The 26,289-nt window shown below is 45.0% G+C and overlaps 1 long non-coding RNA gene across 3 annotated transcripts in view; it reads right to left on the minus strand.

Moving 5' to 3' along the window:
- Positions 1-25,673, minus strand: part of LOC131139962 (uncharacterized) — a 59,784-nt gene extending 34,111 nt beyond the window's left edge. For all 3 annotated transcript variants that reach the window (XR_009132323.1, XR_009132324.1, XR_009132325.1), the window contains exons 1-5: positions 25,606-25,673; positions 23,683-23,791; positions 16,936-17,015; positions 5,914-6,048; positions 1,787-1,877 (exon numbers count right to left, since the gene is read on the minus strand). This is a non-coding gene — a long non-coding RNA (uncharacterized LOC131139962). The remainder of the gene's footprint in view (positions 1-1,786; positions 1,878-5,913; positions 6,049-16,935; positions 17,016-23,682; positions 23,792-25,605) is intronic.
- Between the last annotated feature and the right edge of the window lie 616 nt (positions 25,674-26,289).

Raw genomic sequence — 26,289 nt, forward strand, 5'->3', positions numbered from 1 at the left:
AACATATGGTCATGTTTATTGAGAATTAATGTCAAACATGACATACTGTATGTAACATTGTTCATGCTAAATGTATTTATTTAACACTTTTTGTGTAGCGCAAATGGACTTTGAATGAAATAAATAACATATATTCATTGAAAATCATTTAAACAGCAACATTTTATAAGCGTCTTGACACTTTTACGTCAATATCACGTCAGGCTTTCCATATAGGAATTTCAAGGCCACAAGCCTGATATTTACCTCGCTTGTTTTCTATGAATTGATTGAAAACATACAACAAAAACGGGATGAATTGTACTCTATGACACCCTTTTAAGAACCTTACAATGATTAAAGGGACTTAAAACGTATCTTTGATGGAAAAAAGTGAGCTTTCGAAATGAGCTAGCTTACCTGATAGACTGCTATTTCCGGGGAAGCCGCTTTAGCTCGTTTTATAGTCACGTGACTGTCATATGACTACCACTCGAAAATATATATATTTTTTACTATATTAAAAGTAACCTATAAGTCACAAATAGTACTTCAGTTCGATTAACCACAAAGCTGAATAAAGTAGAATAGGACACATTTTAATTGTGTGTGTGTGTACGTGTGTAATTGCAAATGGCGGAATGCTCGGGTCAATAAAAGACTTTGTCACATGACCATGACACGCATTTCCACTTCCTTTCACATTGTACACGACGACCAACAATTTATTTTCAATCTACAGAAAATATCCAAGGATAAAAAAACAGAAAATGATGACAATTACTTCTGTTGCCACTAGATGGCGCCCTATGAGAAGCCACTGCTGTATCTGCGTCGCTCGTGTACGCGCGTGTGTGTGTGCGCGCGTGTGTAACACCTACCGCGGTGCTTGTTGGGACACGGCAGGCCACATGAACACACACACACACACACACATTTAAGAAAGAGACGACAACAACAACAAACACAAACAAACACGGTGAAATAAAAGGAGATGATTTTAAAGATTCGGAGGCCGTGGAATATATGAAATATGCATGAATTAATAAATGAAATAAACAGCACGCATGACGATCGGTTCATTATGGCACCAAAAAAAAAAAAGACAAAGCCTTGAGCTGAAAAAATGATTTGCATCCAAGTGAAATAAAGGAAAGTACACGCAGCTTGACGTGAATGTGTTGACGTTTATCGGGCATCATCAACTATTTATTTGATTTTTTTTTTTATTTCTCCAAAATCATAATCAACATTATAAATAAATCATACATACTAGCACTATAAATAGTATTACACATTTATTAAAAACATGATTATTTTAGCATAACAAGAACGTTTACTAGTTTCATTATACACAAAAATGCAATATTTTGGTTGGAAAATATTTTTAAAATGAGCATTAGCATTTTTAAAATGATTTTACTGTCGATGAGTAAATTTAAAACTATAAAAAAAATATTCGAATTAGACTTTTATTAGTATGATCGTTTTACAATCATTATTATTGTTAATGTTTAAAAATGAGAATAAAAACTAATTTGTCATTATAATATTAATATTGACGTGTTTAAAACGTATTAAGTCGTGTTAGTGAATTTGTGTTGATGTAATACAAATTATTTTTGTTGTTAAAAATACCGTAATGGATATAATTGATGTAATCGAAAAAAAATATATATTATTTGACAGCATCGAGTTATAAATCATTTTTTTCCAACATCATTTCGACTTCTTTCTTTGTTCCTCCCCGTCGTCATGACGATCAAATAAAAGCGTTTGATTTATTTTATGATAATTATTTTTGTACCTGTGTCTTGTCTTTGTGCGGCTGGTCTCTTGCTGCCGGGTAGAATCCGTCCAGGTCGTCTTTGTGCTGCCGCTCGTTAAGAAAAGTCCTGCTGAGGACAGGAGACAAAACCTTGCTTTTTTTTTTTTTTTTTTTTTTACCCTAACACAAAATTATTGAAAAAATCAATAATAATAAAAAAACATCCATTCATCATAGATAATATAGATTGGCAAATTATTAGAAAAATTGAAAGAAAGACACATTTCTAAATATAAATATAAGAAAAGTGTATGAATTGATGGGAAAAAATGGTAGAAAAGACATAAAAAATAGTAGTAAAGGAATATTTTTAAAGTGAAAAAAAATCATAATAAGGAATAAGTAAAATGATAATAAAGAAACATTTATAAATGGAAGATAATCTTTTGTAAAAATTGTTTTTTTTATTTATTGTTGTTTATTTGCTGCTTTTTTTTACATTTCAGACTTTTGTAAATGCATATTTGATTTATTGAAATATTTCTTTTTACTTTGACTTATTATTATTATGTATGATATGTATTTTAATCTTTATTTAAAAAGACAAGTAGAATGAATTTGTTTTTTTCTGATTTTTTGAAGTTGAAATAATGAAAAAGCACAAGTCGACGGTGGATAGGTTTTTATCTTCTTCCTTTCTAACGCTGTGTGTGTGTGTGTCGTCTTGCGGCCTCATTCATCTTCACGGTCTTCTGTCCTCAGCGTCTCCACGAGGACGCGAGCGGAGACGCAAAACGACAAGGAGCCGCCGCACAGCAGGATGCGGTTCCGCTCGTGGTTCCGCTTACGGCGGGGATGGAATGGAGGAGCCCGGACTTGGCTGGGAGCTGAGAGCGCGTACGTGTTCTGGTCTCGCCGCGCAGTGATGATGGCAGGGTTGCCGTGGTAACCCCTCCTGTCGGTATGTTGAGTGACAAACACGTCGGAGCGTTTCAGCGCGGTGTTAGGAAACAGAACGAGAGGAGACGGCGGCGTCCAGCCTCCCTCCGTCTGTTGATGACACGCAGACGCACACAAGACAACAAAAGACTGACAATTAACGCTCCGTCTCGCGCTTGACGCTTTGTTGTTCGCTCCCGATGAAACGTTAGCGATCGCACGACAAGCAGCCAACTTGTTTGTGTTTCCTTTAATGGATCGACGCTAAACAAGAACCTCGTCCATTGTTCTTCTCGCAACTAAAGACTCGGCAAAGCAACGACCGTCCCACCTGACGACCTTTACATCCTCTGACCTTTCACCTTTGTCAGAACCTGTGGCCCACCCGGAGACCACCGGGGAATCGAACCAGCATGCTTCTAGTTCTAGACCACCACTAGCCAATCACAAGCCGACCATTGAGCCTTCATCACTTTGGATGGACGCCCCATCAAGGACTTGTAGTAGATCTTCAATAGCAGATCTTCTGCTGTCATGTGACCGACACCAAAGCAGCCTCATAATGTGATCAAGTGTGTTTCCACGGCAACCAAACGCTCCATTCCGACCTCGGAAAGGCAGGGCAGCTGCCAGGCCCCTCCCCTCACTCGGCGGATCGATGTTTGTGCGGCGGCCGGAGGCCTGCGGAGGGACGCTTTGAAAGGCGCCTCCTCACACGCTGACAGTTTACGCCGTTTACCGATGACAGCCGCAAACATCTGTGCGTGCGCACGTGCACACGTGCGCGAGGCGAGGGCGGGAAAGCGACTGCCCGCTGGGATAATAGCGTCAACTGGGAGGTTTGTGAGCGGCGTTAAAGTGGCGTACAGGAAGTAAACAACAGCCAGCAGAAACGCTTTTTAATTGATTGAAAACATCAACGCTCGTCAATGAATGTCGCTTTTTCCTTGAAGCTGTCAATCATCGTCGTGGTTGTGGCTCGCCATCGCCGATGCTGGATTGTCGTCTTGGCGACTGTAATCACGGCACCCCTCCCCCTCCCGCGCGACCCCGGAGGTGAGACAGGCAATCAGCGATGGCGTCTAATGAGACAACAGATGGCGGCCATGTTGTCCTCCGGCAGGAAGTGAAGCGGTCGGCGTGGGGATGGGCGCCACGAGGCCCACCTTGATGAGGCGGACCCTAACGACCATAACGGAGCTCAGCCAATGAGACGTCTCGAGCGTCCACATGTCCAACTTTAGACGTGTTGACATGACACGTCGCTGTCCGCCATCTTGTTCCGACACTGCTCATTGGGTGGTGCCAAGCGGCGCCACGGTGGTCAATGATTGGAGCTGGTGGGGGCGTGGGGGAGGGACCTCCACCCGTCAGAGCGACAAGGACTTGTTTTGGTTTCAGAAAGAAGGGGGGGGGGGTTGATGGTGGTACTGGTGATACTGGGGAAGGTGGGGGTCAAGGGAGGGGGGGCATCATCCAAATCAGCTTTAATCAAGACGCCTCCTCGCATCAAATCAGACAAATGATTACCGCCATTCAGGCGTCGATGGCGAGGGGCCGAACTTGCCGCAATCAGCTCACTGCCGCCGCCGCCTACTTCCTGGATATTGTGCCTGTTAATAGTTTGATGAAAGGACGTTGCGATTTTTGGCGAGAATAAACGACCCTGACTGTTTGGATCATCGTTTCACTTCCTGCAAGGTCACGCGTTGCCCTTTTGTGGGCGCGCTCGTTTTCCCACGCTCCACCTGTTCCCGCCCAACGCCGCCCCACCTTCCCCCCGGGGGAGCCTCCGTGGTCGCGGGCCACGCCGCCACAGCAGCACACCCCTCGGAAGTCTGGGAAAGACCGGGAAAGCTTTTCCCAGACGTCGTTAACAGCGAGTACACTCTGTCGGCACGCAGGAAGTAGACCTGCGAGGATGCGGCGTCTGAGCCGGGAGACGCGAGATGTAGCGGCCTGTAGCACGGAAGTCCATGAGGGGATAGCGGGGGCGTGGCATCTGGTGTGGAGGGGGCGGAGTCAGCCTAAAGATGGCAGATTGTGTTTCACAGTAATTGCAGGATCGGTGATCAGTGAATGTGCGGCGTTGGATCAACAAACAGCCCAAAGTTTGGTTCCCACGCTGACCCTGGATCAGTCATTTATGGCCATGAGACTGCGGCTAAATGTAAGCTAGCTCTTTGCGATGACACACAAACACACACACACACACACGCAGGTACGCCGATTGGTAATCAATCATAAAGACGATCCCGGCTACCAGATCCAGTGGCCTCACGCCGGCGTCTGATTGGACGATCCAGAGGGAGTTCACCGAGACGTAAACAATCCCACGACCTGCCGCGCACCCCTCAGCCATCTTTCTCGGTGCTCGCCCCCTCGGGGGACAGTCGTGGCAGCATGGGGATACCTGCTGGCCCCTCCCCTTTGGTCCTGATTGACAGATGGCCGCATCCATTAGATGAGAATGATAAGTGGCTTTCCATTGGCGGAAAGAGCTTCCTCTTGACCTTTCACCCCCCGACCACAACTCTTGACCCCTCTCGGGGCATGAGCGGCCCCTCCCTGCCCTGTTTAGCCTGGGTTTAGCCACAGGTGCAGGACTGCGGGACAGGGGGGGTATCGAGGCAGGGGTCACGGTGGTAACACAAAAACTTCTTCAAGACCCCTCCCCGTTCTGTCACGCTCACCGGCCGCCATCTTGCCTCCCTGGCACGGGCCACCCTGTCTCTCGGCGTTAATGAGCAGCGGTGCGCTCGGCATGGCGAAGCGGCGCCATGATTGCGGTACGCCATCAAGGAAATGAGTGTTGTTTCCCAGGCGCCGCGTGGCACAGCGAGGGGTTTGCGACATAACAAGTTGCTTTTGTTTACGGCGGCTCGCTAGCTGTTTTCATTACGCCGCCGGCAGCCCGAAGACTCGCCGCCAGCTGCCACAAATCACACCTTCAATTATTCTGCTTTGCTTTGGAGCATCCAAATATTTAGTGCACTTAGCGTGAACAAAAACAGTCGTAAAGTCATTACGCCACCGCCGCTGGAGGAGGAGGAGGAGGCCTGCCGAGACCAGGAAGCGGCGCTCCACGGAGGGAGCAAGGAAGCAAGGAGTTAAGCCAAAGAGGAAGCAGGGAGCGCCGGGGCCTGAGGTCAAAGGTCAACCCTTCTCAGCTCTACCCCGGCCTGAAGTCGACGTTCTGAAAGCGACGGAGCCGTAGAAGTACGTACCACGTTTATCCCGAAAATCACCTCCTCCGATAAACATCTGATTGACAGCGGCGATGGCTTTCCACACAAACGACCGCTAATTGTCCCAACTCTGTTGCGGCTCCCACACGAACTTCCACCGGGAAAAGATTCCACCTGAAGAAGAAAGTCATCATCAGTTTCGTTAATTTTGTGCAACCAGTCCTTAATCCCTTAATGAAATAATTCCACGTGGGAAATTGAGAAGGAAGAAGGCAAGGCTTTTCCATACAGATTTTCCGAGGAGCGTGTGGGTGAGGAGTCGGAGCCAGGCGTGGCGGGACATGGACGTGAGGCGCTTCGCTGACACATATTTTTCACGCAATTTTGGAATAATAATAACTTTTGCGCCCGTCCTTTGTCACCTTTGGATGGCGTACGGGTCGGATGTACAGTCGCAGTGGCGCCGCATTCGTATCGGATCGGATGCATACGAAACTGCCGCGGACTTTGGAAAATCAAAATCGGAAAAATCAGATGTAAGAAAAAAGAAATTGATTTGTAGGGTTACTGCCTTCACACATTAAAGTACGCCAAAATGCAGTACACTAGCCGAATGCTATGATCAGGTGATGGACACTTACCGCCCTCAATAGCCGCCATCTTGGCTACATAGTAGAGTAATTATCTCATTAAAAAAAGCAGAGAAGAAAAATTTAAATATTATGATACTCTTTAAGGGTGCACAACGCTAGTACGCTAGCAACACTCAGCAACTAAGTACACAGCATACTTATCGAAGTGTACTGACGCAAGTATTCCATGTGAAACACAGCAAATGTTTGATGTCAGCGAGCTCTCCGATTGGTGCAATCATGTCAAATGATCGTCAGGATGCAGCGGCCCCGCCCCCGAAATAAACGCGACAACCTGCTAGGAAAAACTCACCCAAGAAAAGTTCTCCCAAACGTTCTCTGCGGACCCCCCCGCCCCCGGCCGAGGGAGTCATTACTGCCTCCGTCGGCTACGATGAGCCTCTCAGCTCCAAACATGGCCGTCTGTAGCCGCAGCGCTTGATTGGCAGGAGCCAGGGGGCGTGGGGGTTGGTGGAGGGGGGGTTCGTGTGATGGGAACGCCACTCGAGATGTGAATTGGCTTCGCCACTCCAATCAGGCCGCTGGATGACAAATGAAGTGTGTCTCTCTCTCGCCCCTTCCTCCCTCCCTCCGCCCCCCCCCCCACCTTCACACTTCTCCTCGCCGTCCGGGTGCGGGAAGAAAAGGCGAGTTCATGTGGGAGCGCTTGACAGCAACACAATCACGTTTCTATTCAGCGCCCCCGCCCGCCTCCTTTAGCTAGCGCTAGCAGGCTAGGACCAGGCCGCGCGGCCCAATTAGAAGGCGGCGCAGAGAAACCGTGAAAGACACAAAAGGTCTTTAGAGGTTTGGACAGGTGTCTCATTTGGCCGCAGGACACACAGGAGCCTTTTTTATCCCGCCTTCAATTTGTGGGCAGAAAGTGAGGAAGGTTATTTGTCGTGCTGTCATTCCTCTCGTCTTTCTCGCCGCCCGTTTGTCCTCGCCGAGCCTCCATGGGAATGGCGGCTGGAAATGAAATCATCTTTGTGGCCGCTTTTGCCCCCCCCACTACCGCCCCCCTCTCCCCACTCCACCCAACCCCGATGCAAAAATCCTCACGGGCGAAGATCGTCCATTCGTTTTCCTGCCTGTCACTCATTTGCATACGAAAATAGGTGTTTGTGTTTAGATGTGAAAGCGATGGGGGGGGGGGTCGATTCCAATAATCTATGGATATGAAGTGTGTATCAGTGTACTGCACTGATTAGATATTGTTCAGTACTCTGCTATATGCGTATTTTACAAATATTTGTGTGTTTTTGGTTGTGTTGTTGATATGATACAGTCGATGCTGACATATTGTTTACAAATTCGGGAATAAGTGGGAGGCCTCCGGAAGACTTTGAAGGATTTCAAAGAGAGATTTTGCTGAAACAATTGCATGCAATAAAAGGGAATCGTTGTATTCCTTTGTTCATATTGTTACATTATTGTATTAATAATTAATAACAGTGGATCTTTGCACATTCACGATTCAGCATTCATGACTCAAATTCCTATATTTTTTCTTCCAAAAATAGGCAGTTTTTCCTGCAGAAGGTTTATGCTTCAATTTTTTTTTTTTTTTGGTGGTCCTTGAACGCACCGTAGTTGTGTGTCACTGTGACTCGGATTCCATCTGTTCATGGATCATCTTGCATTGTCATCCATTAGTGGTGAGTTCCTATACATTTTAAACTTCATACGTGTTTCCGTCAAGGGCCTGAGGTCAAAGGTCAACAACGGTGATTGAAGATTGCAATGATCACATTTGTTGCAAATGTTGATCCAAAATCAGAGAAAAACGCGAACATCAAGCTAACGGGATGACATCTGGACGCTACCTTGAACAGCAGCGTGAGTGGGAGACGTGGAGGCCATCATCGGGCGAGCTGGAGGGTGAGGTGGGTATGGGGGGGGGTTTGGGGGGGGGTAATGTGAGAGTGCTGGAGGTGACAGCTATTGTGAGAAGGTGTGAACGGCCGAGACAAGAGGACTCAAAGTTGTTCTTGTCCTGAGAGGAAGAGGACATTCACCCCCTCAAAAAGCACCCCACTCTGCCCTTGTACCCCCTCGGCGCCCCCCCCCACCCCAATTAGACAAACATTAAGGTCGATTAAGAGCCCTCACGGGAACGTTGGCTCTATATAATTACCTTAATGGCCGCACTCTTTCTCTCTTTCTGTCTTTTCTTTGCACTTTCAATGTCTTAAACAAACTTAGAGGGCCCGAGTGGGAGGGGTGGGGGGCCGGCGAGGTAGACAAACGTTGATGGGCAGCAGGGGGGAGTTGGGGGGGGGGGTGGTTTCCCATTAGGCTTTGTGGCGCTGGTCCTTCCACAAAGGACTCGCTTGAATTGGACCTATTGGCCCACAAACACAGAGCTGTTCCCACCGAGGGGGGGGGGGGGGACACAAAACAGACCCCCGACCGGGAGGGGGGTCAGGGGGGAGGATGAGGAGTGTAGAGGGAGAGAAGAGAGATGATGAAGATGTCCGCCATGATAGTGATGTCAAAAACAATAGACTGCTTTCTGCTCGCTCACTTCCTGTCTTGCCGGGGTCAGGGGTCAAAGACCGGTCTTGTCCAACCACAGCGAGAGAATCACGAAAGGGCAACGCGACCTCATGGTTGTCAGGCTTCAATCCCGTGACAGAAGCAACTTCCTGTTCGAGAGAACATGGCCGCTTGGCGACAACTTCTTCAACAAGTTAGCCAACACAGCCGCCGCCAACATGGCCGCCGCGAGCCCGAAGGACGCGTCAATCCAAAGCAGAACAAAGCCGGTCTTTGCCGCCTTCTGGCAGGTTGCAAACCGCAAAGCGGCGTTGGGATCTGTGGACCCGCGGCCGCCAGAACACGTGGCTTCGAGCGCGCTGCTGCTCGCCACCGCTCGCCACCGCTCGCCTGATTGACGCGCCGCAGTCGATTGTTGAGCCGCCAGCTGGCCGCCAGTGCCAACAGCTGTGTCAGAAAGAGAGCGCCAACTGTGGCGTGTGATTTCGTCCCTGCAGCCTCACGTCTTCCAGAGAGTTTCACTTCCTGTTTGCGAAGGTGGACGGTGTCAGCCAATCAGAGAGTAGATACGCTGTCATCACGTTAAGTCTGATAAAGAAGACAAAAAGTCCAAACTCGTGTCCCAACGGTGGCGTCAAATTAGCGCCACCCGGTGCCCGTGTGGTGCCACTAGCATAAATGAGTCACTTTACAGTCGCCGCTTTAAGCTGTCACGCAATTTAATGCTGCTTTTACGCTTCTGTTCCATCAACGCCGCCGTGTTTGGAGCTTTTGTGCCAGCTAGCGTTAGCGCTGACATGTTTCAGCAGCACAATAATGAGACTTTTCACCGAACAAAAGAACGCCGCCGCTGACGGCCTACTTTGACACCGCCTGCGTCGGACGCGGCGGGGCGCCGCTCCAGACCGGCACTGCTGCTCAAACACGGTGACAGGAAGTCACGGCGGCGCGGGACCTTTGATTATGTTGCTGCATAGGGGGCGGAGTCACAACTTAGCCATGAAAGAACACATTCTTTCATTCAACTTTCTTTTTCATTTTAGTCCATCAGCTTCTCATATTGTTGACGTTCAGTATGACGAAGCGTGTACTGTATGCAGTGTCGGAGATACATTTTTCATTGGGGAGGCCAAGGTGAGACCGTGACTCACGCCGGATGTGGCCGCAGCCACGTAAGTCCGACTCCATACCATTTTAAAGAAAACGTTTAAAAATGGAATCGTCCCATAATTAGAAATAAAAACGCTTGTGTCCCGTATTGAAGGGACTAAACTTGTCACAGGCTAAGCTAATGGATGCCTGCAGCGTGTCTGATTGCTCACCGATCAAACTTCGGATTTTCTGGCATCTTTGTTTAAACCAGGGGTCTCAAACATGCGGCCCGCGGGCCAAATGTGGCCCACAGGACACTAGTTTGAGGCCCCCGCCTTGATATGAAAGTTTAATGTTAGTACGGCCCGTGCAAGTTTGATATGAATGCTGTATGGTATCATGTACCCAGAAAAAATATTACGTTTGATTCATGTTCATGTTAAAGGTTAAATAACTGTTAATAGTTATCCTCCCTATCCGTGTGGAAGTGGTAAGTTTTTGGCTATTTAAGTTTAAAGGAAATAAGTTAAAGGCTACCGTTTAGGTCGCTAGCTCTCTAGTTTGCGAGTTAGCATGTGTCTCAAGACCCTGCAGTTGCGCAATATGTTGTAAATAAAAAGAGTATAAATGTGACTATAGTCGTGTTTTGTCATGTCTACAGGGCTCTAATAATGCTTCTGAAAAAAATCTGAAAAAAATCATTTGTTTTTTTTTTTTTTTTTTTTTGGGAAAACCTGATGCGGCCCAGTCTCACCCAGACCCTAGCTCCAGTGGCCCCCAAGTAAATTGAGTTTGAGACCCCTGGTTTACACACTTTGCCTGGCTGTGACTGCTAGCTATAGCGAGCTAGACTTTCTAGCTTCCGGTCTTTAGCTTCGATCACAGGGTGCCTGCTAACCGACCCCGGCCTCACATTCAATCCGTCGCCGGAAGCAAGATTGAAAATCCCTGTTGTAGGCTCACACTAGTTCCGTGTGGTACAGTTCCGTCTTCGGCACAACGGAAATAATCCGTTTGGGGTTTAACTTTATTTTCAGACACTGCAGACGCAGGAGCTAGCCGCTGCGTCTACCGAAGTCAGTGTGAGTGGCGCTTTGTGGCAAGCCGGACTGGATCACGGATTACTCATTTTATCATGTCTCATATGATATGTCTCATGTAATATGTGTAATCATTTGGCCTCATGTCATGTATCCAATCCAATGTTTTATTGTGTATCATGTCATGTCTAATCATGTCTCATCATGTCCCACTGTGCCTCATGTCATATGTCTCAATGCCTAATCATGTCTCATGGCGTATGTCTATGTCTAATCATATCTCATATGTCATGTCTCATTTTGTCTCATGCCATATATCATGGCATAATCATGCCCGATGTCATATATCCAGGTGTGCTTCATCGTGTCTCATTTTGTCTCATTCCATATACCTAATCATGCCTCATATCATATATCCAGTGGTGTTTCATCATGTCTCATTTTGTCTCATGTTATATGTCTAACCATGTTTCATCATGTCTCATTTTGTCTGATTACATTTTATCATGTCTCATATGATATGTCTCATCATGTCTCATTTTGTCTGATGTCGTATGTCTAAACATTTTATATTGTCTCATATGATATGTCTCATCATGTCTCATGTTGTGTAATCATTTTGCCTCATGTCATATATCCAATCCAATGTTTTATTGTGTATCATGTCATGTCTAATCATGTCTCATGTCTCACTGTGCCTCATGTCATATGTCTCATGTCTCATCTCACGCGCCTAATCATGTCTGATGTCATGTTTCGTGCCCGATGTCATATGTCTCATGTCGTATGTCTAATCATAGCTCATATGTCATGTCTCATTTTGTCTCATGTCATATATCCAGTGGTGTTTCATCATGTCATGAACTAATCAGGCCTCATGTCATACGTCTCGTCACGCATATAATCATGTCTGTCATCTTTCATCATTGTCTCATGTCTCATTGCGTCTTATGTCATATGTCTCATCATGTCTCCTCATGTCTGATGTCATGTCTCAGCATGTCTCATTGTCTCTGATGTCTGATCATATTTCATCATGTCTCATGTCATATGTCTAATCATGTCTCATTATATCTCATGTCCATGTCAGGTTTCTCATGATGTCTTCGAACTTTCACGGGTGATTTCATGCGGTCTATAAAAACGACACTGGATTTGTCGTCTGTGTTTTCATTGGTCAGCGTGTGTTTGCTGATTGTTTAGGTTGTCTCGCCTTCTCTTTTTGACTCCACCCCCTCCTTCACACTTTGCCTGCACCTGAGAGTGGCTGTCAATCATTGGCGGCGGTGGTGGGGGGGTTGACAGATGGAGGTGAGGGAGCTGCTGGCTGGCTCGATACGCGTCTATAAATACGTTAGACATGCAGATGGACACCAACAGTATGGACCACGTAGATAGACCACATATATATGTACAGTATCTATATGTATATGCCAAATATATATGTATTGTATCTAGGGGTGCACCCCCTCTAATTAGCAGTCTGGGAAATACGCAATATAAGGAAATTATGATATCATACTGATAAATCCGATTACATTTTAAAAAGTTCCGATTATCCATAATTAAAAAAAAAACAATCTAATAAAGCGAGATTAAACGTACTGTGGTATGTGTGACTCGGCTAAGATGAGCAAATCAAACGCTCCTTTTCTGTGATGTGCTGCACGCCTGCCGTGAGCTCACCTGTAAACAATCATGGTGTCAAACATGTGGAAATGCCAGTATCGCTACGACGGTGTTTTGAGGGCCACATACTAAAAAGTCAAAGGATGCGGGGGTCACTTTGACCATTGTATGTTTTTTTTTTAATATTTATTCTGCAAAAAGGTTTGCCGTATAATTACAGACAAAGCTTTGTGTTATTTAACAGCATCAACATTCAAGCTTCTTCTCTTTATTATTATTATTATGATTTTCCTCGGCTAACACAGCGTTTCAGTCAGGCTAGCTGTAGTAAGAGATGACCTTCAAAGTTAGCTTCCAACGACCTAGCTGGCGTTGGCGCCATGAAAGAGAAGTATACCAGGGAAACAAACCTTTCTTCTCGTCACAATGACATGATTTTGGACATGAAGTCATATGACATCCTCGTCAGGAGTGTACTGCATCAACGGTGACTTACCCCCCCATATGCATTCAAAAAAGTAATACTGTACATTTGTATCACAAAAATGTCAAACTCAATTTACCTGGGGGCCACCGGAGCTAGGTTCTGGGTGAAGCCGGGCCGCATCAGGTTTTCAAAAAAAACAAAAAAAAAACGCATTTTTTAAAAACTGGAAAAAAATCTATAAAAAAAATCTTCAATGCTTTTGCTTCTGCTATACCCTACACTTTTTCGGTACTTTGGTTCCGGTTTTCCACACCAAAATATCTGATAAAACATTCCACTGTTCTCAAATATCTTAATTTTAATTTTTCTATACACAAAATAAGATAACAAAAATAAATAAACAAATTAAGAATAAAGACAATAAATCAATCAATCAGTAATAAATAAGTAAAATAATAATAAAACAGCAAATAAGAAAAACGTAAGAAACCACAACCACATTCAAATGTACAGTATTAACAGTTATTTAACCTTTAACATGAACATGAATGAAACTTAATAATTTGACCCAATTAGCACGTTAGCATGGTACTCAGTTCCATCTGGGAGCAGCGTCGTAACTTTAACAACATGTTTTAACATGAGATGCTTTATCTTGACGTGTATTTTCCCGTTTTATTCCAAATCATTTATTTGTACCCAGCGTCATAAGCCTTTAGCTTCATTGCTAATCCAAAGCAAAACAGGGCGGGGTAACAAGGTAGGGTAACAGTATGGGCGGGGCAAAATCATGTTCATTGTGTCCGGTATGCACAAAGCTTTAAGCTGTCATTTCAACATTAAACTTTGGTATCAAGGTGGGGGCCTCAGACTAGCGTCTCGCCCGCGGGCCGCGAGTTTGAGACCCCTGCCGTGTGTGTTTAAGGGCTGTGTGTTTTCACCAAAATGCCGCAGTTGAGTTTCAGCGTGTTGGCAATCTTATTCAAGCCTAAAGCAACAATTCTTTTTTTTTTGTATCCTCAGAGACGTCTTAGCAAACGAGGTCCAATGCTGAACTTCCAGTCATCAGGATAAGAAGAGTGTGAGAGCGATGACACCAAATTTAACACACCTGCCCTCCATTCACACCTACGGCTTCGTAACACAATGAGTCACATGATTCTGTTAATTTTTTAAAAATTGCTAATTGGGCTCAATTTGTCCATTTTATCATAGAGGCGTCCTCCTTTTTGTTGCTAGCGTTTTAGACATGAAGTGTTGAGTCATTTTTAGGGGACAGCAAATTTCCACTGATCCAAGCTGTACACGGACTACTTTAAATTATATCAAAGTGTCATTGCTTTAGTCCCACGAAAAGATCGAATCAAATATTTTCAGGAATAGTGTAGTCACTGTTGTGACACACTGTATGTATTGTATCTCCATGTACTGTATACACATGAATGTATATGTCTTGTATTTACATTTATATACTGTATGTATACACTTTCTACTCCTTTCCACTTTTATGTTGTGTCATCAACAGCTGAAAGCCACAAAGACAAAGGGGAAGAAGAAGATAGATGGAGTCCCGAAGATGACCAAGTTCAACATCTACACACACACACACACACACGCACACACACACACACGCACACACGCACACACAGCTGTCAGGTGAGGAATAATCAGCACTTCCACAGTTTATTTTCTCAGCAGTTTCAACTGATGGACCATTTGGATCAACATCCACATGACCCTATGTGTGTGTGTGTGTGTGTGTGTGTGTGTGTGTGTGTGTGTGTGTGTGTGTGTGTGTGTGTAGAATAAACACACAGAAACAGCTGGAAACACACACATTGCGCAGCGTGACGACAGCTACGAGAACATCTGCCGTCCTCGGCTTTTTTAGTTAATTTTTAACCACAAGAGGGCGCTGCTCACTTCCTGTGTTGGTCCTAAAGTCATGACAAGTGTCAACAACAAAGAGCTCATTTTTCATCAGTTTGTATTGAGTTGGGGATTCCTATAGAGTAGCTACACACAATAACCAGCACAGAAAGCTTTCTAGATCTTCCAGCACAGGAGGGCGCTGCTCACTTCCTGTGTTGGTCCTAAAGTCATGACAAGTGTCAACAACAAAGAGCTCATTTTTCATCAGTTTGTATTGAGTTGGGGATTCCTATAGAGTAGCTACACACAATAACCAGCACAGAACGCTTTCTAGATCTTCCAGAATCTGCACCTACTCCAGCTGTTTTTCTTTGGAGTTCATGCTTCCAAGAAAACCGTGTTTTTTAATTTATTCTACCTACGGCCCGCCTCCAGACACGCCCACTCCGCTGTGGTTGGTCACATTCCCAAGTGCTTAGAGGACTTCCGGTGTTCCCTTACACCGGAAGAAAGACTTCCTGTGAGCCATTGCTAACACCGTAAACACAGTAGTGTAGCTTCCGGGGGGTCGGGGGAAGCAGCGCTTGGGGGCGGGGCCATATAAGGAATCCCGCCGATTTGTGACATCACACACCTCCAGTTTTTGACCTCCACCCCCCAAATTTCTTTCAGGGCTCATTTCCAAATGCGCAAATGTCTTTATCTGAAACTTTGGCATTGTTTAACACGAGAAAACAACATTTAAGCTACATTTATATGTCAGAAAAGTGGAAATAGCATCATAAAAAAGAGGCAGCTCATTAATGCACATAATGGGACACACCTATCTATTCAGCCTGCGAGTCGTTTTCAACTATTAATGTCCTGATGTCTTTGAATGCACCTTGCGTTATTGTCTGTGTTTGTATGTTTGTGGGCGACGTTGTCAAGCTTGAACATAAAGGAAAGAAATGGAAATATTTTATAAAATATAAAAGGAAATATTGCATTATTATTATTAGTTATAACTATTATCATATGTTATTGTGGTTTATTTGGTCTCAAATCATTTTGACAATAATATTGTTTAGCATCAATTTGTCGGGACATTTCAAAACACACCGGCCTTGTTTTGTGAAAAAAAGGTTTCAATGTCCAGTCATATTTTTTTTATTTAACTTTTTTATTTAACGTTCAAATCTCGTCTTATCTTGACCCGATATTGTGCATCGTCTCGGCTAACTACTAACACTTTCTATGAAGTTCATGAACGTTTTTGTTTTTGTTTGTTTGTTACGTCTAACAACTCAACTTTATGTGTACATGTCATGTGACCTGTGACATCACTACTGATAAACATACACACACTACTCAGGCCTGCACAATACTGGAAGTAAACTTTTCACTACCCATAAGTGGGTGTGTGCGTGGGTGTGTGTGTGTGTGTGTGTGTGTGTGCATGGTCTTATCACCTTTGCATCTAACACACCTAAAGGCTAACACACACACACACACACACACACACACACATAAGAAGGGCCCAGATGGCGTGACAATCATGTCTGCTGCCAAACAGATGGACATGGTTGCATTCATTCAACCATGGACACACACAAACTCACACTTACATGCACACACACGTTCACACACACACACACACACAATGGCGGCCATCCAATCACAGTGCCCTCAGTCTGTCCTAACACACAGACATGAACACTGTCAAGTACACACAAGCACACACAGTGGCTGGTGTCCAGTCCTAGTGGCCTTACAGTGTGTGTGTGTGTGCGTGTGTGTGTGTGTGTGTGTGTGTGTGTGTGTGTGAAGTCTCATTAGCAGCATCAATATTGATGAGGGCCATTTTATTGCATGTGTTGTCAGTACTTACAGTGAGTGGACTTCCTGTTTGAAGGTTGATGATGATGATACGAGCGTCCCAATAGTAATGCAGCGTTCTTGTGATGGCCCCTGGAAAACATTCATACAATATTGTATTATTTTTTTTTAGGGATTTCAACATCTTTCAGCACACACCCTGTCCAAAGTATGGCCATTTTCATCCCGTAGCATCGGTATTGTAACATTAAATTGAATTCCTTTGTCAGCTATAAAAAATCTTAGCTAGATAGCCTAGCATAAATCAACCGACATTGGATTGCATTTTAATGCATAAAAAGTATCAAAGTGGTTCTCATCTTTACATTTTTATGGATACGACCTTCACTAGAAAACAATTTTGGTATAATTTGCGCAGAAAATTTCATTTATTTTCAAATGCCAATTTTGAGAGGTATGAAGAAATCCGCTAGCAACAGTAACATGTAGCTAGCTTGACTGTTGTTGCTCAAAAAAACCCTCTTTTCTTGGTTCCCGGTTCTTTTATTAATTTTAATAATCAACTTAATTTCCTTATTTAACTTATAACATATTGAAGCAGGCAGTTATGGCGCTACATCTACAAAAAAAAAAAAAAAAAAGTTGTTGCTAATGGAGTCATTGCAATGTGATGTGCTGACTCCACCCACCTGTGCCGCCAAGTGACATAAAACAAACAGCACTTAAGAACTTAAGACGTTGTTTTGTTTGCTCGGTGGAGATGTTGAGCGAAACACTCTTTGCTTTGACACCACACACCGCCTGGCCCCAAATACATCAGCACCAACACACACACGCACACACACACTTTTAAAGAGATTAGGAATGAATGTCTTTTTAAAAAGATAAAAAGTGTGCATTTAGCAAGATAATAAGTGAATTAATACTTTTATAGTGCAGAGCATGTCAGGAAAGTTTCTTTGTGTGTTGTGTGTGTGTGTGTGTGTGTGTGTGTGTGTGCGTAATTGCAGTGTGTTGATGGACGTGCAGTGACTGGAGGAAAGACGAGAGTGTTCACTTTCAGGCCGCCTGATAGTGGATGCTGAGGGTTGGGTTCAGAGGTCACCATCAAACATGGCCGGGGCTCTGTCTAAATGCTGGAGGCCATTCTTTCACTGTCTTTTCATCCCCCCCCCTCTCCCTCTCCGGCCTCGCCCCCCCCCTCCTCCCAGGGGGCGTGTGATTGGCGGTGAGGGAGGATTAGAGGCTGACTGGTTAACATGTTGGCGGTGAAAACACACGTTAAGAGGATTAAAAGACTCACTCTGCTCTTTAACACATGCTGCTCCCAATACACCTTCTCCACAAGGTCAAATACACGCAGAGGTCGAAGCAGGTAGAGTACATGTGGTAAGCATGTATATTCGATGAAGGTGAGGGCGGCCGACTTTTGCTCAAAAGTCCGCTGCAGTGCTGGCGAGCGGCCACAGAGGGGCGTCGTCTTGACCAAAGGTGCTGAGGATGTTTATGGTTCAAAGTGCACGTCAACCATAAGACGCTTACAACTTGAAACTCATGAAGATCAACCTGAAAAGGAGCCATCTTGGAAGCTAAAAGACTCTATGCTACATCTCAATTGGTACACTTGTGTACTTATTTATTTACAGCATTATTTCCAAACTAAGTTGAAATAATGGCGGCTAAAGAGCAACCTGTAGTGGTGGAAAGTAGTGAACAGAAGAAGAAGCTAAATATTGTACAGTAAACCTCGGATATATCGGAAATTCGCTCACAACCGACAGATAAAAAAGAACCGTTTTTTCTGTAATGCAATAAAAATTCATTGCATATATCGGATTTTTTATAACGGATTTCGCCTATTTCGGACAAAATCTCCAGTCCCGTTCCAATGCATTTCCATGAAATTTCCCTGGCATATATCGGATGGCCGCATCGTTACGCTAATCTTGTTGATGTCACTGGCTATTGTCTTTCTCCTGGCTCCAGATTTAGGACAAATATAAAAGTGAGTGACGTCAATAACACTAGCACAGCAGTGAATGAGATCTTAACCTCACTATTGGAAATAACGTAGGCCTGACGGGCGTAACAGGGCCTAGCTTAATTAACAATTTGTTATGCTCAGAGTCCAATAAAGTTCAATTCTCATTACCTTACGTCTCTTTTCATTGCCCAGTCCAGGTACATTGGAAACATAGTCAAGGAAGTGCCTTTTTATAACGGATAAAATCCCATTTACGCATATACCGGATATAAATCCCATATATGCGTAAAACGGACATTTTCCAGTATACGCATATAACGGATTTCGCTTATATCGGACAAAACCAGTGGGAACAATTGAATCCGATATATCCGAGGTTTACTGTATTATATTAACTAAGTGAGGCTGCACGGTGGCCTTGTGGTTAGCATGTTGGCCTCACAGTCAGAAGAAGGTGGGTTTGAATCACTGTCGGAACAGCTTTGTATGGAGTTAGCATGTTCTCCCCGTGCACGTGTGGGTTCTCTCCGGGTTACTCCGGCTTCCTCCCACATTCCAAAAATATACGTGCTAGGTTAATTGGAGACGCTAATCTATCCATGGGTGTGAATGTAAGTGTGGATGGTTGTTTGTCTATATCTGCCCTGCGATTGGCTGGCGACCAGCTGCCTCAAGACGGCTGGGATAGGCTCCGGTATGCCCGTGACCTTAGTGTGGAAGTGGTCCAGAAATTGGACGCATGAGTACACTGTAAGAGAATAATACTAACAAGTTGACTTGTTAGTCCCATGAATTGTTTTAAATGGTGCCTATGGAAGGACAGCAATGACAAGCACCTTCCAGCGCTTGTGACGAAGATCCATTAATCAATGGACACATTTTTATATTCTATATTTTTATACTTTTTTTGTGTACTATTGTGTACCAATAGAAACACGGCGTAGCTACAACATGCGGGTGCTGTATAGCATAGCGAGCTAGCTTTAGCACATTATCACAATGTCGGTGCGAGTTGTTGACATGTCTGACGGCACCACAAAGGAAAGGAAGAGGATCGGGACTTGCCCCCTCTTTAGTCTGATGGACACAAAGAGACACAACAAAGTCATTGTTGCCCCCCCCACCACCGCCCCCTCACTCGCTTCCTCCTCCCGGCCAATCAAAGAGGCTAATTAGCCAAGCAGGTAGAACAAAAACACAAACATGGCCGCCTGCTGGCTTACTTCCTGTGATGGAATCATCGGGTCAAAGGTGACAGTTCCAACAGAGCTCTGAGCGTCTTCAAACGTCACACTGCAGGCCGCTCAGCAAGCGTCCACTCATCCACCACTCGGTAAAAGACTAGAGTTTAGCTTAGTGTTAGCTTAGCTTTAACTTTAGCTGACTTTAATTACCTTTGCTTTAGCTTCAGTCGAGCCAAATGTGTTAAATCCATCTTGGGAAGTTTTGGAGGTCACGGTGAGATCAGGAAGTCAGCTGACAGACAGGAAGTGATGATGTTTAATCCTGTCGTTGACCTCTGTGTGCGCGTGTTTGACCTTTTCACATCTCAGCGATGTGGCGACCGTCTCACGAATGCCCACAGTTTGTTTACTCGGCGTGCAGCGGCGGCCATGTTGACTTCCTGCGGCGTGGTGAGCGCCGCGTTAGCATGAGTGGTCCGCGTGCCGCGTGTGATTGGATCAGCAGGATCGAGTGTCGCCGCCAAGGAGCCAATTAGCCGCTGACACTGACCTCGCGCTCGCTGCCTTTGCCACATCTGTCCGCGTATTAGCTCACGCCACCGCTCGCCGCCATTAAAAATGAATGCGGGCTTTTAAAGTGTGTGTACGGTGGGGGCATGGGGGGGGTCTGTTTTCCAGGGCAAATATTGTTATTGATCCAAAGTTTTTAGACGTAAACGGATCCGGCCTCACATTTTGCAGTGTGGAACATCCATCACGGAGAACCCGACACCGTCAGAATGGATGCACACCGAGGGGGAGGGGGTTGGGGGGGGGGTGCTCCCGAGCGGTGGGCTGTTGTCGCGGCGACAAGGACGATGGAGTGGACATATGAAAATGAAGTGGGCCTAATTGATTAGCTTGGTTACATTTTTATTCCTGACTATTGATTGGCTGTACCACCAACAACAACAACAACAACAACATGGCCGCCGACAGGAACACAATCACATGATCGCAAACAGAAACAGTGAGAAGGGCTGGAGGGGCGTGGCCAGATACAGATACACTTCAACAAACAACACAATTTGAACTTTCTACAAGTTTTGTAACAACGTTTTGTGTGTGTGTGTGTGTGTGTGTGTGTGTCAGGTGATTACAGGTTAGTGTTACACCCCGCCCCCCCCATCACTGTCCAGCGATGGCGGTGAGTTTGATGTTTGATGCTTTGAGTCTTTCTGCGCTCGATGCTAATCTCATCACGCGCGCACACACGCAACGCATTAGGGCGCCTTCAAGGAAGTGAGGAGGAAGAAGATGAGGAGTAAATATGGCGTCATGTTTCGCACGTTTCAAACGTCAATTTGATCAAAATTGTCTAAAGTGACTCAGACCACTCACTCGTGTTACGCACGCACACACATCCAGTGTGATGATGAGGATGATGATGATGAGGATGAAGCTTATCGGGGCTAAAAGGAAATAGGAAGTGAGTCAAACGTGCACACACACACACACACACACACACACACACGTGAGGTTAAGACATCTGGTGAGATGCAGGCTGATGGCAAAGGTCAAAGGTCCCACGAGCTGCATCTTAACTTACACGCACGCACTCTCACATGGCGTTAGCATGTTAGCATCAGTTAATGAGTTATTTCATACAAGAATAAAAAAAGACTGACTAAATAACACACACACACACAGAAATGTGTGTGTAGTAAATACTGTGTAAGTAGTGAATGTAGTGTGTGATGAAGTGCGCTGGTCGATGTAGCCGCAGCGCAGCGCTCTACGAGACCTTTATTAAAGTAAGCAGGCAGCTAATCAATGCTAACTGGACCACCACACTGTGTATGTGTGCAAGTGTGTGTGTGTGAATCGACATGAGTGTGTGTGGTAGACGTAGGCGTCCACAATCCACACACATTTATTTCCCTATCCTGTGCATATATAAGAAAATAAGTTAAAACAAATGAATATAACATCGTCGTGGGGTGACTTCGGCCAAGAGGTGGGGTACACCCTGGACTGGTCTCCAGCCGGGGAAATAATGATAACATACAATATTATTATCATATTTGTCCGTCGAACTCTATTACACTTTTTGGTTTTGATTCCAATCATTTTTAACAATTTTTAATTATTGAATTTGCACACTTCCTGGTGAAAATACAGGTCAGTAACCTAAGATGTCTCCTCTCAGCAAGCCCGGCCTCCCGTCTGAGTGCACTCAGTAGAAATTCACGGTGTATAATAAATGTTTCTGCAATATTATATTGGCGACACGCTGACAAACCGGCAGGCGACACGATCCAACTCAGTGTGCTCACTTTTCGCAGGAAATTTTAGTAAGATTAAAAAATAGATTCATTAGATGAATTAATAACGGATCATAATAATTTATTTATGTACCGACAGCACTGTAGCAGGATATAGTGTATTAGCATACCGGGATATAATACGGGAAGTGACACTGACATGCCAGCAGATTGCAGGTCATGACCGTGTGAGTGAAGAAGGAATAAAAATGTTTTTTTTTTTAGTTTGTTTGTTTATTTGTGCTTTTTGAGTTGTAGTTGTACGAGGTGCTAATCACACACGCAAACACTCAGCATGGTGGCAGCGGCAATCATCACGGTTGCCTAGCAACAAGTCGCTGCCCTCTGTTATTATGTTTACTAGACACGTTAGCTAGCGTGGAATGCAAGCATTAAGAGGGGACGGTGCGTTCAAGTGACCTGCGCTTGAAATCTATTATTATCCAAAACAAAGCACTCTGCGGACGGCTGGCCACGCCCCGAGTGACTCTCGGGACTCGTTCTCCCATAATTCCCCCGACCCCCGGCCGAGGCTAAGTAGCATTCGCCGACAAGTTGTGATAATTAGCACTTTGAAATGCCAGAGCACCGCGGGGCTACGCTAGGGCAGCGTGCTAGCACGTGCTAATGGCTAAACGACATGATGAGTCCTTCAGGGTGAAGCATAATTATAGCCTAGCTTGTAGCATCTGCAGGCAGGCTAGCGTACGTGGTCATTAGCGGTTAGCATTGTCCATTAAGACAGTGGACATTCTCATGATTGACCTTGTTGACAATCTAAACACAGGAAGTCGCCGCCCTCCTGTTGGACAGACGTTGTAGACGTCTGCGTGTTCGTTGCCTCTGCCAAGCCGTACTTCGCTAGTTAGCGTTATCCACTTCATCAGCAGAGGAGGGGCGGAGCCAAATGAAGGACTTTGATTGAAGTTAACTTGTTACTGTTATGATTTGTTAATATGTGCTCGTGGTTACCATGACAACAGCACATATGACTTCCGGCTTCTCCGCGATGACATCAGTGTTAGCATTATTGTTAGCATCATTGTTAGCAAAGTAGCCACTGCAGAGAGAGAGCGACAGAGACGTGTGATCGGATCATGTGACCTGTCCAGGTGACACCTGACGATGGCGATGCGTCGCTGTAAAAAGACACACGCCCACAAGCATGTTTGTGTGCACGACTCACTGTGTGTGTCCTCGCCATATTGATTTGATGCTGGGCCATATTTGAGTGTGTGTGTGCGTGTGTGTGTGCGTGTGTGCGTGCGTGTGTGAGAAGTGTGAATTGAAGCGAATGGCGAGCAGATGGTCTCCAGAGATCATCTTACCTGTTTAGACGACAGCATCTGTCCTCGCTGTCAATCACAGCGCTCCATGCCAGCAGGGGGCGACATGCCGTCACTGACCTCCTCCGTTAGAGTTCAAAGGTCAGCCTCCCTAAGCGATCAATACACCATCATCAATATATTTTCATGTTTTCATAAAATCATCACACAACAACACAAGGCTCCACTAACATTAAAAGTGAAAATATTCCATTAATAATACTCAATACAGCAATGAAGGAGGAATTACTACGGAATTCCGTGTTCTACGGCCGTTGTGATTGTGTAGAAGTGATGACAACATTGTTCAATGACCACTTAATTGGGACACTCTCTTGTTCCAAAGTGGTCACGGCATCCTCGCAAAGACGGCAAAGGTTGTGTGTTTGTGCGGTCGTCATCCTTCCCTCCCACCGGGATAAGCTTTTAGCCACGTGCTAGCTGTGCGTGCTAGCTGTGAGGCTCCTGACTGTTCAGCCAAATGTCTCCGCACAACAAGACGCTAATTAGCTGTGAAGGCCAGACACGCAATTTCAGCCTCGGAGAGAGCGAAGGGTGGCCTTCGCCCCGGTTAGAGACGTTTCCATTTACTTACATTTCTCAAATATCACGCCGACATGGACGCTCATTTGCATACGAGCGCAGCGTGATCTTACCTAAGCAAATAGATGGCGGCGCAAATAAATAGAGCGGGACAGAAAATGCCAGAACCTCTACACCTTCACCCCACCGTGCCTCTGCTGAAGATGGGGTGTGTGTGTGTGTGTGTGTGTGTGTGTCTCCAAAGCAACATTGCTGTCTGTCTCCTCCTGTGTGAGACACCAATCACTTACAACACAACACTTCCTCCAAGTGTGAGTTTTCTACTAATGCTGTAGGAGGCGCTCTTCAGGACCATAAGAAAAAACAAGAAAGCCAGAAGAAAAAAGAAAAAAAGGCAACACAATCTACAGCAGCCTGCTCCTGTACACTACTATAGTGAACATTTAGCCTTCGCCATGCGACTCAACATGCTTATAAACATTTAACTTAGCTTTCAAATTAAAATTCTTCTTTTGCGTGTCATGGCGGCAGCAAAGAGGGCCTCCCCCGGGGTGAAGGTGAAAGAAGAGGACGTGTTTACGCTGTGTCCAAGTGAGGAAGACGAGAGAACATTCCAAGAGTCAAATGTCAAAGTGCTCTTAGCCGATGTTTGCTAAACATTCGCCGTAATGACTTCGAGTCACTGCCTTTAACGAGTGTCGAGTGGACACAACGAGCGATGAGGCGGAAAAGAGACAACTACTTGAAGCTCTTAACCGAGAACAATGAAGAAGTTTTCACTGGAGTCAAGTGGAAACATCACCGCCGCAAGAAGATGAAAGAATTAGCACTCTTGCTACATGCTAGCGAGTCATTGCGCCGTAATCACGTCACGTGATGTCATGTGACAATTGTTTACGTTCGCATTAGTCTATGTTAGAAACATGGCCGACTTCACACGCTAACACGCTATCAAGTTAGATGTCTCTAGTTTATTGCGATTACAGCATTTCTTGAACACTATAGAAACATGCTTCATAACATAACTCGAAGTTGTTATTATAACTTACACACAATGTAATCATACCTTAAGTGTTGTATGTTTTCAACTCTCAAACTGTCTTGACAGTATGTTCACGCTCTGTGATTGGCCAGTCACACACAGCGCCCGCCCCTCTCTAGCTATAAACACAACCACATAACTCAGCTATCAGCAGTACGCTAAACACATAGCAATAGCATGCTAACAATATAATGAACGGGTGGCAATGCTGATGAAGCTAACGTAGCTCAGCAGTTCGTGAGCAGCTCGGCGGCTGGATGCTTAAGGCACCCGACTCAATACAATAACACGATGTAAACATCCGCTAGCGTTAAACAATGAGAAATAACCAGGTTACTCACGTTTAGAGACACACACTATCCATCAAAAATAAGGTCCGTGTTACGGCAGCAACTCAAAGCTCCGCGGCTGCCCTGGTGCGTTCAAGTACCAATGTAGCGTCGTAATTTGAAGCTACAATTAATCACATGTAACTTTAAAGGAACAAAAAAGAATCCAGCCTCCAGCTACGGCAACTTGCAGATATTTACTACACTACAAAGTACAGTACTGTAAGGTACCTTATTGAGTATTTCATATTTTGGTTGTTGTGGAAACGTGCTTTCTGTGGAACTAAAGAGTGGAAACAAACGACTGCGGTGTTGCATATAAAGTACACTTGTGTGATGCTGCTAATCTGAAAGTGTATTCATGTGATGCCAGTGGGTATCATTTTGTCATCAGGGTGACATTTTGACAAAGGAATGTTCATAGCAGAGTTTCAATTTGACATAGATGAGAATGGTTTATTGCTCAATGTTGTTTGCTTGTGTGGATAGTTTATAAATGGAATATTTTCATAGTTAGAGCGTAGAAAACGTGTTTAACCCTTTCTAAATATGTTTTCTGGCCATATTAGAGCCTTCTAGACATTAAATAACACCCACAGAGTCACTTTTCTCATTATCAGTACATGTTTGTATATTTATTAGGTACATCCTTTGAGTGTTAAGTTGTTGTGTGATGAGTTTAGTGTTATTTGTTTC

This window comes from Doryrhamphus excisus, chromosome 13 (assembly GCF_030265055.1).
Source record: "Doryrhamphus excisus isolate RoL2022-K1 chromosome 13, RoL_Dexc_1.0, whole genome shotgun sequence".
NCBI classification, from domain to species: Eukaryota; Metazoa; Chordata; class Actinopteri; order Syngnathiformes; family Syngnathidae; genus Doryrhamphus; species Doryrhamphus excisus.